At 37.5% G+C, this 15,433-nt stretch overlaps 1 long non-coding RNA gene across 2 annotated transcripts; it reads left to right on the forward strand.

Annotated features, from left to right (window-relative positions):
- Window positions 1-1,382: 1,382 nt before the first annotated feature.
- Window positions 1,383-3,593, forward strand: LOC129347566 (uncharacterized). 2 transcript variants are annotated; one of them, XR_008599733.1, is made up of 3 exons: window positions 1,383-1,413; window positions 2,028-2,177; window positions 3,090-3,593. It is a non-coding gene; the product is annotated as an uncharacterized LOC129347566 (long non-coding RNA). The 2 variants fall into 2 exon arrangements; XR_008599732.1 differs by lacking the exon at window positions 1,383-1,413 and having other exon boundaries at window positions 1,422-2,177.
- Window positions 3,594-15,433: the final 11,840 nt, after the last annotated feature.

The raw sequence follows: 15,433 nt of genomic DNA on the forward strand, positions 1-15,433 counted from the left end.
TGGCTCGGATCCAACAGGGAGGTTAAGAATCTGCATTTATTTATGACTGTTCTTCATTTCTATTATTAATTTATTTCATTTTTCATTTTCAGACAGAACGAGAGCAGTCAGCGTCAACGAGCGCCAACCTGAGACACCCTGCTGCCCCATAGGTAGTTTTTACATTTTTTGAAGTGTGTTTTCAGATATTAATGGTTGCTGAAGGCCCGGCCTAATGGGACACTCATACACAGACACACCAGCAGCCTGCGAAGTCTCACTCTCTCCTTCTCTGTGTTCAAGTCTGGTGTAAACAGCACCATCAATATAGTGTTTTCCTGCTGTCTACCCACCCACTGCTTCCAGATTATCAGACAGGACTAGAGCACAGGTTTCACAATAAATCCTCTCATCCCTCCCTGGCTTTCCTCTTCACTCATCTTCTTTTTTCATCACTCTGTCACTTCTCCTTTCACAACTTACTCTCCTACTGAGGTGAAGTTTAGTTTCTCCAGTACAATGTTTTCCTATTTCAGGAATCATTTTCAATCTTTCCTTTTGACAAACGTTTATTACAATGTGTAAGATCCCTTATTTATACATAGTATGTAAATTTCTAAGTCCCGCATTCTGTATCAGTTGAATTTATCTCAGCTGTCACAGGTGTCTGCGAATTTGACCTGAAATCCAAATTTTTCGCACTTCACTGCTGGATTTATTCACCATGAGCTGAGTACTGGGATCAGGTGTGAGAATAAGTGATCATAAATAAGCTTGAAATGTGTGTGCAGGAGTTTAACGTTTATGAAAATGTTATTTGATGCACTGCTGAGGTGTCAACTGAACATGCTGTCTGGAAAAAAAAAAAAAAAAAAATTATGAACAGTTGCCGAGAAACAACAAGCAGAAAACATAAAAAGGTGCAAAATCTTAAGAACTTGGGACCACTGTTCCCTCTACGCTGCGCGCGTGCGCAATTGCGCACTGCTGCCACGGTCTCCGCGCACAGAAAATCTGCGCTGTGCACAAAAAAAAAAAAAAAAAATCCAACCTAGATTGTAAATAAAATAAACACGTAACAATTCATTCTGTGCTATTTTTCAGTGTGAGTCAGTGAGTGACCGGTGACTGGCTGCTGCAGCCAATGATGCGATTCACATACGTATTTACCATAGACTGTACATAACGGTGTTTACGCAGCTAATCAACGTCCGGCGGCCTTATGTGCAGCCACCGTTGTTCTCATAGATATGAATGAGTAGATAGGACACGCCCCTTTGAGCTGCGTGCTACAGCGAGGCTAAGCTAGTGGGGGAAACGTTTCAGTGTAGACGGCGTGAAAACGGAAACAAGTATGCCGGCTCACTGTGCTGCATACAGTTACACACTACGTCGTGCGATTGAGACAAGGAAACTTGGAATGACTTTTCATAGGTAAGAATAGTTTTTGGCTCTTTTTTCATTATGAAATCTTGTTGAGAGCTTCCAGTCTATGAGAGCTAACTAGTTAGCCACTAGCAAAACGCTAAGGCGAGCTAGCAGCTTGACAACCAAATACCAGATGATTAATAGTAGCTGTAGTATAGTTGTACAAGCAGTAGTAGTAATACTAAAAGTACAAGCAGCAGTAGTATAAAATAGCTGTTAGAGTCGTAGAAGTAGTATCAGCATTTGTAATAGTATTACAAGTTGTAGTAGCAGTGCCAGTATCAGCAGCAGTAGTGAGTAGTCACATTGCTATTACTACCACCAATACTACCAATAGTAGTTATAAAGCCTAACTCATGTATATCCAGATTACCATCTATGTTCTTCCTCCAAACCCATTTTATGATTGGGATTACAGGCAGTTCTTTAGGACTGCTCTCAAATAATTGAAATGTTACTAAACAAGGTTATACTTATCAAATTAAATAGCTCTGGTCTCCAGTATATTGGTGAATTCGGTTCTTTGTACTTAATTTATTAGCATGATTTCTTTTTAATATGTTGTGTACAGACTTAATTACTTCTCTGTCTACTTTTCTTACTCCATGTAGGTTTCCCAGAGACTATGGGTTGAGGAGGAATTGGAAGTTTGTCGGCTTAGACCTGGTGTCATTCCATCAGTGTTAAACTTCCCGGTTCATCTTGGAAGAGTACGTGCCAGAAAGACCACGACCAAGCAGCCTTGAGATCTTAGGCAGCGTCTCCCTGAGGTGGGTGTCGACGGTGTTCACAGTCAGGTCTGTGGTAATCCCGTCAAAAAACAAAACAGAAAAAATTCTAGATTATAAATCAACATGTAACCAAAGCACTCTGTGTATAACGCCATAGTATAGGATGTAGTTCAGAAAATGTCAAAGTATAGTATGCTTTACTCAAGAATAACATAGTATGGCCTGTAGTTCATAGTACAGCATGTTGGCAAGAAAACCCTATAGATTATTATGTGGTTCAAAAAGCGCAAAATGATAGGATGTTGCCTAAAATTGTCATGTATGATATGTGGTTCAAAAAATGTCATAGTGCAATATATTGTCAAAATAATATGTAATTCAAGAAAACATCCGAGTATAATATGTCATCTAAAAAATGCCATAGAATAATAATTTCATTGCACAAGTAAAAGTAGAGTAACTTTTAAAACTGTTCGAATTCTTATATGTTGCTAAAAAAACAAAAAAAAGTCACAGTAATATGTCAATTAAAAAAGCCTATAGTATAGTGTGTCGCCCAACAAACATCATAGTATAGCATGTCGCTCTAAAAACGTCACAGTGTAGCCTTTAGTCGACAGCTGTCAGTAGGTGAGGAGCAACACAAAAACAGTCCAAATGCTGGTTTCCAGAGGGTTAGATGAGAATTTATTTGAAAGAGTAAGTTTACAACAACACAACATGTGAGGGGGTTAAAAACAAATGGGTGTTAGTAATATAAAAATAAACAGAACTAAAAGTGAACTTCATGTTGACATTGATGGGCATTCCAACCAGGAACAAAGTAAAAGATAATCAATACGAAAAAAACCCCTTCCTGTTCACCTCTTAAAACTCAAAACCACACTGCAGTAGCAGCCTAAACTAAAACGACCAATGGGTTCCCTGTTTTCCTTTCTGAACAATTCAAAGGTCCCTCTCTATCTCCCCACACATCCACCAACCACTGGAACACATCTCCAAAGTTCTGCCGGGCCAGCTCAGCTTCCCCTCAGAAGAAGTGCCGCCACCTGCCAGATGAAGGAGCCTTTTGAGAGGCAGCTGGCATCGTGATTGGACTGTACTTTGGTCTGTTCCAATCCAGCTTCAGCTCCAGAGACGGCAGGCGGGACGAGTCAACGGAGGCCGGGTGGACGAAGGCATGCAGCTGAGTACAATCCAGAAAACAACAGAGGAGGAGTGCAGCATCCCAGGGCCAGAACAGGCAGAGTAGCATCGTATGTCTCTTAGAAAACATCATAGTATAGCCTTTGCTATGAAAAAACACCATCATATACATTGTATATTGTACAAATAACAAGTCAAAGGAAAGAGACATACATTGTAGAATTGTAGTAATTGTGGGCTGACTGATTTACTGATTATCAGTATTTTATTTTTTACTGATTTACGGTAATAAATACATTTAAAAATGGTGCTACTTTGGCTCTGAACCTTTATCTACCTGTGGTCGCTCTGTCTTCTGGAGTGATTTGATTGGTTATACGTCAGGAATAAAACTCCTTTAACTTAACATCTGTAAACAAAACAAAAATGTATCAACAAAGTTTTCTGTTAGAGTTTGTGTTCTTCTAAGTTTAACTCCAAGGTTTTAAATACTTTGATTTACTGCAAATGAATATCTACTCCAAATGTCTCACTAATAATCATTATCAGCCGTAAAAACCCACAAAATACCCCTCTATACTCGACGACACTTAGTACAGTCCGGTTCCCCCTTCTATGAATCTGCTTGGAATCTTCCACTTCCTGTTTGTCAAAGTGGCCTTCTACCTGGACAGGTTTTGTTGGAGCTCATGCAACAAACATTTTGGGTAACTGCACTTTAATATGGATGGATGACACTGAATTAGAGTCTGTTTTCATGACTGAGTTAAGATGTGTAGCTCTGTCATTAAATAGTAAATTATTTCCCAGAATTCACATAGAAAAGTCTGAAATGTTTGCTAGGTTAGCATCCCACATGTTCTTTGGTTCAGCTAAAGCTATCTCTCGCCAACTTCTGGATCTCTTGAGTTGCTTGTTGTTAAATTATCTTGCTAGAGGTGCTGAAGCTCAGAAAGTCTGAGATGTTTGTTCAAAATAAGCTCATTCTCAAGTCTTCTCTGAACTGTCCTCTTTTGTTTTAACTTTCCCTAAACTTAGGAGTTAATGACAGAGCAGCACATCCAGACTCAGTCTCATAGAGATTACACTTCAGTGTCATTCATTGATGTTAAAGTGCAGTTTTTCAAATGTTTGTTGCATATGCTCCCGACAAAACCAGTCCAGGTGGAAGACAATGTGAAGAGAAAGCTCCAGAGGATGAATATCACACATTCACATTGGAAATTGATGTCCTTTAATTAGACATTGTCATGCAAAAGTTGGATTTCCCTTTGTTGAGTGCTTTGTTGATGTTGGTTTCTAAATGTTTTTTGACACTCGGCCCCAAAGATTAAAACCTTCTACGGCTCACAAGCTGCAACAATTCACACATGATCAACTATCTTTCTGACTAAACTAAGATAAAAAGTGGAAAACTGCCTGATTCCTGCATCATGAATGTAAATCTTTTTGGTTTTTATGACAGTAAACTGAATATATTTGGGTTTGACATTTTATAAACCAAAACAAGAAATGAATTACTGGAGAAAACGACAGATTAATGGACAAAGAAAATGTGTTTTCCAACATATATGGCTGAATTACTCCAACATTACAAGATACATACAATTTTAATTCAATTTTATTTATATAATGCCAATTACAGGTCAAATTGTCTCAAGACGCTTTATATTTTTTTGTCATACTTAAAATATGACAAAGAAATTTAAAGCTCTTGAATAACCCAAATTATTATTTGGTTTTTAAGAGATTAATCGATAATTAAAATAACTTTCTCCACTAAAACTAATAAACATGAGGTCAAATAGAAGGAACAGTTTTAAATACTGCAGTCCCACGACGACAAATAAAGTTTGTCAACAAAAACCAAATCTGCTGGTGGATTCCATTAAAGTCCTAATAAATGATAATAAAGTGTGATACTAAAGGTTTGTGGTGCTAAAAATGTCCAAGTAAAGATATGAAGTTGAACATCTGGATGGAGGTTGATAAAAGTTGACCTCCCTTCATTTCTCTGGAGCGATTCCATGGATTTTATGATGGTGGTTAAAGACCTGCTCTTCTAGTGGTCTTCCTTCTAGTCGCTGTAAAAAGTCAGTCCATCCTGGCCGACTTCAACACCTCTTCATGACAACTTGTTCTGCCTCCGACCTGGTGGAAACTCCAGAAACTCGGGAAAACCTGTGGAGACTCGAAGAACTCGTGGAGACTCGAAAAACTCGTCGGGCGGGGGAAGGTGTGGTGGGTGGTGGGGAGAGGTGGGGGAGTAGAGGGGGGAGGCCGCCACCCACCTCCCCGCCTACTCTCCGCCCTGACTCCACCTAGACTCCGCCTTGGCTCCACCCATGTGGTCACTTCAGGAACTACGATGCCAAAGGGACGACGAATTTATGTCTTTTCATCTGATCTGTAGCTCAGTGAGTTAAGGATTTGCCTATGGAGCTGCAGGTCGCTGGTTCAAGACCAGACACTTCTTAAAGTTTTTGAAAATCCTGACTAAGACAAAGAAAGAAAAAGGCCGGTGGCGGGTCTTGAACCTGCGACCTTCCAGTCTCTAGGCTCTCTTCTTATCCCCCTGAGCTACTAGCTCAGATACTAATTCTTCTTTTTTTTGCGCATTTATCATCTATTTTTTGTCGTTTTCGAGTTTTTTTTTAACTTGAGTCTCGACTCGACCGTTTTTCTCAGGAGGTTGGACTTCAGCCTTTGTGCTGGAGGGTGGAACCCTCAGTTCCAAGACTTTCCAAAGCCTCCACACCTCCCGAGTCCTCAGGACCTGAGCTTTCACACAGTCTGAGGGCTCCCACAGTAGTTCTCTGTTAGTTTGAACCTTCAGACAGTCCAAGGACTGATATCTTCTAAGTTCCTGAGTAGTTCTCTGTTAGTTTGAACCTTCACACAGTCCAAGGACTGATATCTTCTAAGTTCCTGAGTAGTTCTCTGTTCGTTTGAACCTTCAGACAGTCTGAGGACTGAAATCTTAAAAGTTTCTCAGTACTTCTCTATTAGTTTGAACTTTCTAGTTAACAGAAGCCTTAAAACTTGTGACCATGAGTCTTGATTTCACATTTAGACCATCCATCTGAGTTCTTCTCAGACTTTCACCTGTGGGTTTTTTAGAAATCATGAACAAACTTTGATTCTCTTCACTGAACAGTAAAGTTTGTGGAGATCAGAAGGTAACATTAGTTTGATAAATGCCTTCAACCTCTAGTAGACTTTATCTGGAAAGCAGTTTTCTGAAATGAGTTCTTAGTAAATCTGTCCACAATCAAACCAAGAACATAGAAAGAGGAAATGTTTGAAGAAACAACTTGATGTTTTCATTTCAGACTAGAAAACACTTTATCTGTTTTTGCTCTTTTGATCATTTTATTGTTTTTTCTGTTTAATTTGATCTTCTAAAGTTTAATTGGTGTCTTTTCAAAGGTTTTATCGTTAGTTTGATTCTTCTTAAATGTTTAGTTTTGCTCTTTTCTCACCTTTTATTCTGTTCTAATGTCTGATCTGATTTCAAAATGTTTTGTCTTTTTAATGTTTAATTGTTGTTTTTTCAAATGTTTTATCGGCTTTTTTGAAAAATTTCCTTTTCTTTCCCAATGTTTAATTTTTCGATTAAATCTTTGTTAAGGTTTTTCTTTATAAATGTTTTACCACCTTTTAATGTTTAATTTTCTTTTTTTAATGCTTCATTGTATTTTCTGTTTAATTCCTATTTAAAGTTTTATTGTATTTAAGATTTAATTTTCTAATTAAACATTTACTTTTTTAATTAAATGTTTTGACTTGTAAAGGTTTAATAGTCTAATTAAATGTTTTGTATTTTTCTAAATGTGTAATATTCTTGTTTAATTGTATTTTTTAAATGTTTAATTATCTAAAATATTTCATCTTTAATGTTTAATATTTGTGTTTAAAAAATTTTGTTTAATTTCATAATTACATGCTTTGTATCTTCCATTTAATTATCTAATTAAATATTTTGTCTAATATAATTTAATTGTATTTAATGTTTAATTTTCTTTTTAAAAGTTTTATTGTATTAAAAGTTTTTTCCTTTGATTTAATTGCTTTTTTACTGTAGTTTATTTCTTTAATCTTTTTTTTTCTGTCAAGATTTTAACCCCAACCTTAAAAATGAAACAAACCCTTAAATCACAATGAAAATACTTCTGTTGTCACAGTCATGAGTTAGTCAATTATTCAGTTTATCAATTCAACTTTATTTGTTTAGCATCTTTCACACAGATCACAAAACAAAACAAGCAAAGAGAAAAAACTATGCTAAAACTCTGATTAAAACTCAAAAACAAATAAAAAGATTTAACATGGTAATAAAATATGTTGTGTCCAGGGGATGGAGGGAGTTTATTGAAGTCTTCTTTGGCTCACATGGGAAATCATTTAAAATATAAACTTGAGATTCAGTCTAAGGAAACTGCAGAGCGACAGAAGAACCAACAATATCTCCTGTTTTCTCCTTTAATGAGTCGACTCTTCTTGTGCTTTCAGACCAAAGAACTACAGACTCTTCACAACCTGCTCAAACTCTTGTACAGGACCTCACCACACGGGTCAAGAAGGTTTCTGTCTCATTTCTACTCTGAAGCTCATCTTCTCCTGCTCAAACTGCTGACAAATGTTTCTGCTGCTCTAAAGTCTGGTCTCCAGAACTTCCTAAAAACTCTCAAAGTCTCTTCTGCTGCAGGTTGCTATGTAGAACTGTTGCAGTAAACCTCACTAAACCACATGGAGGGGTCTCAAGATAGTCGTCCAAATGAAACCATACAAAAACCAAACTAGTACAACCCAAACGCTAAAGTCTCCTGCAGCCTACCAGAGAACCTCTGAGAACAGAGAATCAGGACAGGAACTCTTACCTTCTGGACAACCAACGTTGGTTCTCAAACAAGAATACAGAATGTGTCTGACCAAAAACCTCTAAAGACTCACTACAGCCAAGATAAAGACACAACTCAGCTGTACCAAATCCACTAATCACTGCACACATTAGCACCGTGTGTTAACTGTGGCTAAAGAACCACCTTTACCAAGACAACTATCCAGTACAAAGCCCTAAAACACACCAAGAAACACATTAAAGCCTATTTTACTGCTGGAAGCTGCAAGCCAACGCCTAAAGAACAAACTGAAGCAACGGAACCAAACCCGGTTCTGTGGTGAAGAGAAGCAGAGGAAATGTTTGTCTGCAGCTAAATAAAGCAGGAAGACACTGAGCTGCTCAGGTGTTCCTGATAACACCAAGCAGCCACCTGGACAGCCAATAGGAACACAGCTTACTGGAAGTCCAGAGGGCTGGGTTAGTGAAGGAAATTTAATTTAAAGTTGAAACAGAAAGTTAACAAAGAAAGTTGAAAACCACCTTCTGATCCCTGAAATCTCTGAGTTTTCACACAAAGAACACCTGAACATGTCAAACTGGTTCCATAGTAGAATCATCATTGTAAAAATGTCATAGTATGGTGTGTTGCTCAAAAAACATTAGGACCCGGCTGTCAGGGTACAAACATGTAAGAAACATGAGAACAGAGAGAACCCAACCAGTAGGTCACAGTTTATCATCCCTCAGTCATCTCCTGAAGTCCATATGGTGAGAGACATCAGTATCTGGTTGTTAATTTACCAGAGGATGCTTATAATCATGCTGATGTGGTCTGTACTCTACAGTATTTTAGTGACTCAATAAATGCCCAAGTTGTTTTTTTTTTAAATGCTTTTTAGTTTTTAATAAACATTTAACAGCCTATATGTAATCAATAAATGGCCTTTGCATATCTTAAGAAACATTCACTCAGAACTCTGATATGTTAACAGTACTAAATAAATCAATAAATTCATGCAAACACACAAAAATAAGTTAATACATTAACTGTGTTAAGATTTAGATTTAAAAGAAAAGTTGTTTATGTTTTTGCAGAATCCAGTATTGCTCACTGGTTGGTCATTACATTTTATTAGTTTGATTTCACTGTTTAAAATGATGCCACCTCTTTTCAGACAGAACCTGTGATAATAAAACAATACAAAATTTTTAGTTCCGTGTTAATAAAGCACTTAAAGCTTTAAGTATGGCTAAATGCTTTTTTCAGAATTAAATATATCACTCCTTAGGTGGTAGTGGCCCCAAGTTCAGTAAAGTTGGAAAGATATTCACAGATTGGGACTTCCAGCATCAATAACTCATTAGATATAGGTTGTCAAAACATAAACGGTGCCTCTTTCCCATTGTTGCAAGGCAGACAATGTGCTACAAGCCCAGTTTTATCAAAAGTAGCTGTCTTTCAAGCTACAGGAATAACATTGGTGTCTATGGAGTGAACAGGGTCCGTCTGCAATTTGCAAAACCGCTGTAACAGTAAAGAGAGACAAATATTCAATAACTTCACTCTTATACATTGTAGTGTCACTAAAATCACTGCAGCCTTCAACTGGCTCCTGTTGACAAAGTGTTTTAACAGAAATGTAAATGCTGTAATTTGATTCTTTTAATGAACCATGTAACTTGAATGGATGTGATGCTGGTGTGACCACAGTGCACACGTCTGATGTTGCTCACAGTGGTCCAAGGGACGCTCAGGGAGTTTGTGTGTTTGCTCAGACTCATGAAAAATTACAGGGAACATTGCTTGGGACAATAAAAATGTTGAATTAACATCTGATCTGAAATGATGACTGGGGTGTAAATAAATGCCCTGAAAATCAGTTTGTGGTTTTTCTGTGAACTGAATAAATGTATTTACAACTGTGTCCAAACAATAACAGAACAAATATGGTTCAACTTTGATCATTTTCAGAGCCGAGATTGTGACAAAACAACACTAGAAGCAGATCCTCCTTCCTGATGTGCTTGAAGTCTGCTGAAAGGGATGTTGTTCCTCTTTATCTTTATCGTCTTTATCCCCACGACTGTTATTGGAAGGTCAGTTGGTATCTGGCCACACAATGTAATATTGCAGAGGGTGCGGCAACACAACAGAGGGCTAAATTGGCTCACAGTGAGAGGATATTGTCCTTAATCCTTAAAATGTGAAAAATGACATGCGCACTAAAGGCCTTCTGGTTTTGGAGTAAAGAGAAGATTTAGTTAAATTTCTCCTTATTTACACCTTACGGCTAAAAACACAAAATTAGCAACATGTGGCTTGATTTATATGCTTTGGTAGTGTTTTGTAGTTATAAGTCATAATCGTATTTTCTGTCCGTGCACCAGCTTTTGCACTGCCACCATCATTTTCAATGAGGCTATGAGAGATGAGTTCCATTTTATTTGCTGACCTACTTATTGCCGCTCACACAAATATGGCTGCCACTAGCAAGACCATCCCACCCCAGCCACCCCCCCATGGGCACTGACCCATTTGCCAGAGAAGCCAACCTTCAAAATTTTACATTTTTCAGATCACATAAGTCATGCTTAAATCTCACTCCCCAATATTTTTCCTCTGCTGCACATCGGTACCTAATATCTCCGTCTTCCAACTGCCACCCACTTTCACTTTCCCATAGTTCTCTGGTGCAAAGTGGGTGTTCTGCTTAACATCAGTTCCTGACTGAGTTCTGACACATCCTCTATCTGCATCCAGGGCAGACGTACTGCCAGTTCCATTTATGACACAAGCCGTTACATTATTAATGCCTTTTAATTAGGCAGTGAAGCAGCAGCTTATACGAATGAGACATTGAGAAGATCAGGGTCTTGGATGGCACTTTGAACACGACTTTGCCAACAAAAGCAAACATGATAAGAAATGGCACCATGACAGAGGTTGAAGAGGAGGTGGTATTTTTAGCTACAGGCAATGATATTGTTGTGATCATTTCTAAGAAAGGTGCAAATAAGAACAGGGCGCTCATGAAACATCACAGGCACATCATGTGAATCTCACTTCAAAGATAATGAATATTACAGCGAATGTTAAGGACACACAAAACACCTGAAGATAACACTAAGTGAATGTTTGATGTTCATGGTACCAAGTCAGAAAATTGTTTGAAATGGGTTTTTAAAAAGGAATGGAAAATCTGCTGAAGGAGACCAGAGCATGTATTATTTTTCACCGTGAGCTGCTGTTGAAAAAGGGTTAAATCCAGAGGAGGAAATGGTGGAAATAACAATAAATTTTACTGATCTGGATAGAACTGGATGTAAATACAAACAGCAGCAGATGAAGACATGTTATTCTTTATATACAGTACCTTCTAAGGCACTCCTCAGGTAATTAGATTGTATCATACAAAATGTTGTAGAACAGTTCATGAATCCTTCTCTTTCTATTTTTCTTACAGAGCAAGTATCCTATAGCTGCATCTGACATTTACTGGAGACAGCATTTAACTGATCAACCATTTATTATGTGTAATGTTAAGAAATAGTGAAAAATAAATGCTTAACACAGTTACCTGGAGACCAAGGCTAAAACAGAGCAGTGATGAAAGTATTTACATCTTGTAAAACTGAGCAATACCACTCTATTAAAAATAAAATAAGATGCATGATTTCATGTGTCTCTGAAATTCAAAGGTATCAGCAGCAAAATGTACTTAAATATATTATTATTTAATACCGTTTGCAAGCAAGCTCTGTGTGCTGTATACAGTATAGAATACTGGACTTGTTCCACTGATGCCTTCAAGTGTACGCAATATTTTAATGTTGTCAATTTAAACTATTTCATATGATGGGTAGTTTATGATTAAAGGCAACATATTTTATGTGTTTTGCATGTAAAGTTAGTTTCTAGCTAATTTTCTGTTGGGTTGTAGATGATAAAGTAGCAAAAAATTTAAATACCCATGTGCAAGTACCTTGAAATAGTATCAAGTCCACTTGTGAATGTACGTTTACATTCCTGCAAACAGCAAGAAGACAATGACTTGTTTTAACTTTTTGATAAATGACCTAAGGACTGATCAATAATGTGCATAGCTGTCAGTTAATTTACTTAATTTACCACTGATCGATTAATCAGTTTGTTCTTTTCGTTCAAACTGTAAAATGGGCGATTGTGGAGAAGAATGGATGGATCCCTGTTTGACAGCTAGTAATCCAGATGTTGGTTATTCTTAATAAATGACAACTGCTAAGAAGTTAAACTTTGGTAAAGACTGAGCCTGAAAATGTGTATTTTTCGTAATTTTCCCGTATTCCCAAGTATCAAACAAAAGCCTCGACACTTCCTGCAAATGCTGTATTTTCAGAGCTGACAAATCCAGGCTGCTTTGAGAGTTAAACCGTTTTAGTTTTCTCTTGTCATTTGGAAAAAAGGGCAGCGTGCTGTACCTGTTGACACTGGAGTCTCTGACATGGCAGAATGCAGAACCTTGTTTCTTCTACTTCTTCTCCCCCAGAGTACAGATCAGCTTGGTGACAGGCCTAACATCCAGTGCATCGGCTCCCTAGATTCCTTTCTTTCTCGAGTCAAGTGGTGGGTCAGAAAGGATGAAACCGTTTTCTTTCTCTTCTCTGATGCATGCTAATGCGCAGTCTGTCAGTACTGAGGTGGCAAGGCCCTCGGGGACGGTTTTGCACCGAACTATTTCTTGTCTGTAGAAAGATCAGGGAGGGTAATCTCTGTCTTTGCTATCCAGGACTGTTCTGCTGTGTAATTCAGTCTTTATCCTAAATCCAGAGAGAGAAAGACAGCAGAGTGAGATGGGGAGAAAGACAGTGGGAGGGGGAAATGTATTTTAAAACCTCCAATGTTTGAAACAAGAACCAGTAGGAGCAAATTTGCACATTATTACAAAGGGCACAGTTAGGCAGAAATATGGTTCCACAAAGATTATTTTTATATCGATAATTGGTCCAATGAAGGATTGTGCAACAAAGACACTGGAACACTTGAATCATTGTGAACTGTAGGCTTCAAATGAGCTGTTTAGTGACAACAAACACTGCTGACCAAGGTCATATCAATATTATAAGAAAGAAGACTCTGGTGAGTGTCTTGGTGTGTTGTGAGAGTCTATCTATCTATCTATCTATCTATCTATCTATCTATCTATCTATCTATCTATCTATCTATCTATCTATCTATCTATCTATCTATCTATCTATCTATCTATCTATCTATCTATCTATCTATCTATCTATCAAAAAGTCCAAAAGAAAATGTGACACGAGTTTAATTTTAAAACTTATTTATGTCTTATTATACAGTACTGGGTTAAATCCATTTAATTGCTCAACTCTTGTGGGAGTGAAAATTGAAAAACCAAGGTTTAATTTCATAGGTCTCTATTTTCAAGGGACTTTTTCGCCGTCTCCAAAGCCCTCACACTATTACTTGTCATGTAAAAAGCAATTACAATCCGTGCCTGGATGAAATGTGTCATCAGAGAATCCATTAACAATGTCCTCAGACCTTAATATTTACAGTCAGCACCCTACTTTCACAGGCAACATGGAGTTTTATGAGTTGTGAAGGACAATTAAAAGGCATCAGTCTCGTCAGATCTGTTGTGTTCAACAGTCTTTTTGTGACAATTAGGACTTCACAGAGGTATTTATTGCAGTGGTATAGTATTACATAAAATTATACAAGTGCTCCTGTTGCACGTCTCTTTATCTGACAGAGAAGCTCCTTTGCTCATAGATTGCAGTTAATTAAACAAGTGTTAAAAAATCTTTGAACGTTTGTCCAGAAAGCAATATTAGATTATATACGACTGTTATCTCTATTTAAGGAGACGGTAACCGATACAAATGAAATTCATTATGCTTTGTCTAATAAAGTGAACACTGTTTTAAAGGAACAGTATGTTGTTCTCTGTCTTGCCAAGAGCTGGATGAGAAAATTGCAGACATTCTTAGGTCTGTGTGTCAAGTGTGAAGCTACAAGTAGTGAATGGCTAGGTTAGCTTAGTATAAAGTCTGGGACTACCTTGTGACTAAAGACAAAAACAACAGCCAAAAAAAATATGCATATATTGGCCTAATGGCACCCGATGAGCTGTTATGTTGTCTAGCTATCTCATAGAAACAACATGATTACAAGGAGTTACTTCCTTGTTCCTCTTACTTCCTGTTTTAATGCTAAGCTAAGTTAGTTGTCGACCAAAAAAACTGTAATTTTTTCAAACTTTCCTTTTCAATATGAATATAACTTTAAGACTGTTAAAGTCTTAAAGTTTGTCCCTGTGGTCCCTTACTCATAGAAAATTCAAATGACTTGCATTTTGACTTGTTACAGCAGGAAAAGCACATGTGAAATCAATAGCATCCATGAAGACACAGTTCCATTTAGTGTCCCAGTCATCCATAACAATGGACCAGCAATGCACATTTGCGTTACCTCCCCTAAGTGGAATGCAGCTAACATAAATACACCTGTGCATGTCCTGCTTTAACATGTCAAAATTTTTCTGCTGTGAAAATGGTCTATTTGTATGCATGCTTTGTGGACATAAACAGGTTAGTCAGTTAGTTATCCTTGCTGTGGTCTCCATGGTCTGGCAGATATGATACAAGAAGAACCTTTCTACCAATGATTTTCAGGGGATTTATCGACATTGATTTGCAATGAACAGCAGAATGACGTGCTGAATGTATGCTACAATAATCCTAAAAATATTACTGTTATAACTGAGTAGCTGTGCAACTTCTGACACAAATTGCAGCGATCCTCCACAACTTGTGTGCCTCAGCGACTGTGTTAATGAGAGCAGGAAAAAAGACATTTTAACGTGAGGACGATGTGGGAAAAATAGAGCGAGATCCAACTTCACGTTGTCAGGTAATGTGCTGTTAAAGTTTAATTAGCTCAGGGTAGCTTTACATGGTGATTTTCTGGTTGGTGTTGTATTCGCACGGAGCAGTGGTATGCTTTTTCCACTTATATTTTATGTACACATTTTAAAGGGAGTATGAGGCACATGTAATTCACTTAGATCAAGACCAAAACAGCAGAGAAGATGTTGTATGCTTTTAAAAGGCTAATCTTGTTTTGCCAACAGGCAAACATTACATATACATTATATAATGTGTTTTAATACTAGTATACCTTAGCATTTAAGAGTATTTCCAATTTAGGAGCCTGTGTGAGCCACTCAGCTACTAATTTATATCCTTAACTTGAATCACAGTGTGTATCCAAATGGTATTTTAAGTGTTACAAAATTTACCATAC

Source organism: Amphiprion ocellaris, chromosome 1, assembly GCF_022539595.1.
Source record: "Amphiprion ocellaris isolate individual 3 ecotype Okinawa chromosome 1, ASM2253959v1, whole genome shotgun sequence".
Taxonomy (NCBI): domain Eukaryota; kingdom Metazoa; phylum Chordata; class Actinopteri; family Pomacentridae; genus Amphiprion; species Amphiprion ocellaris.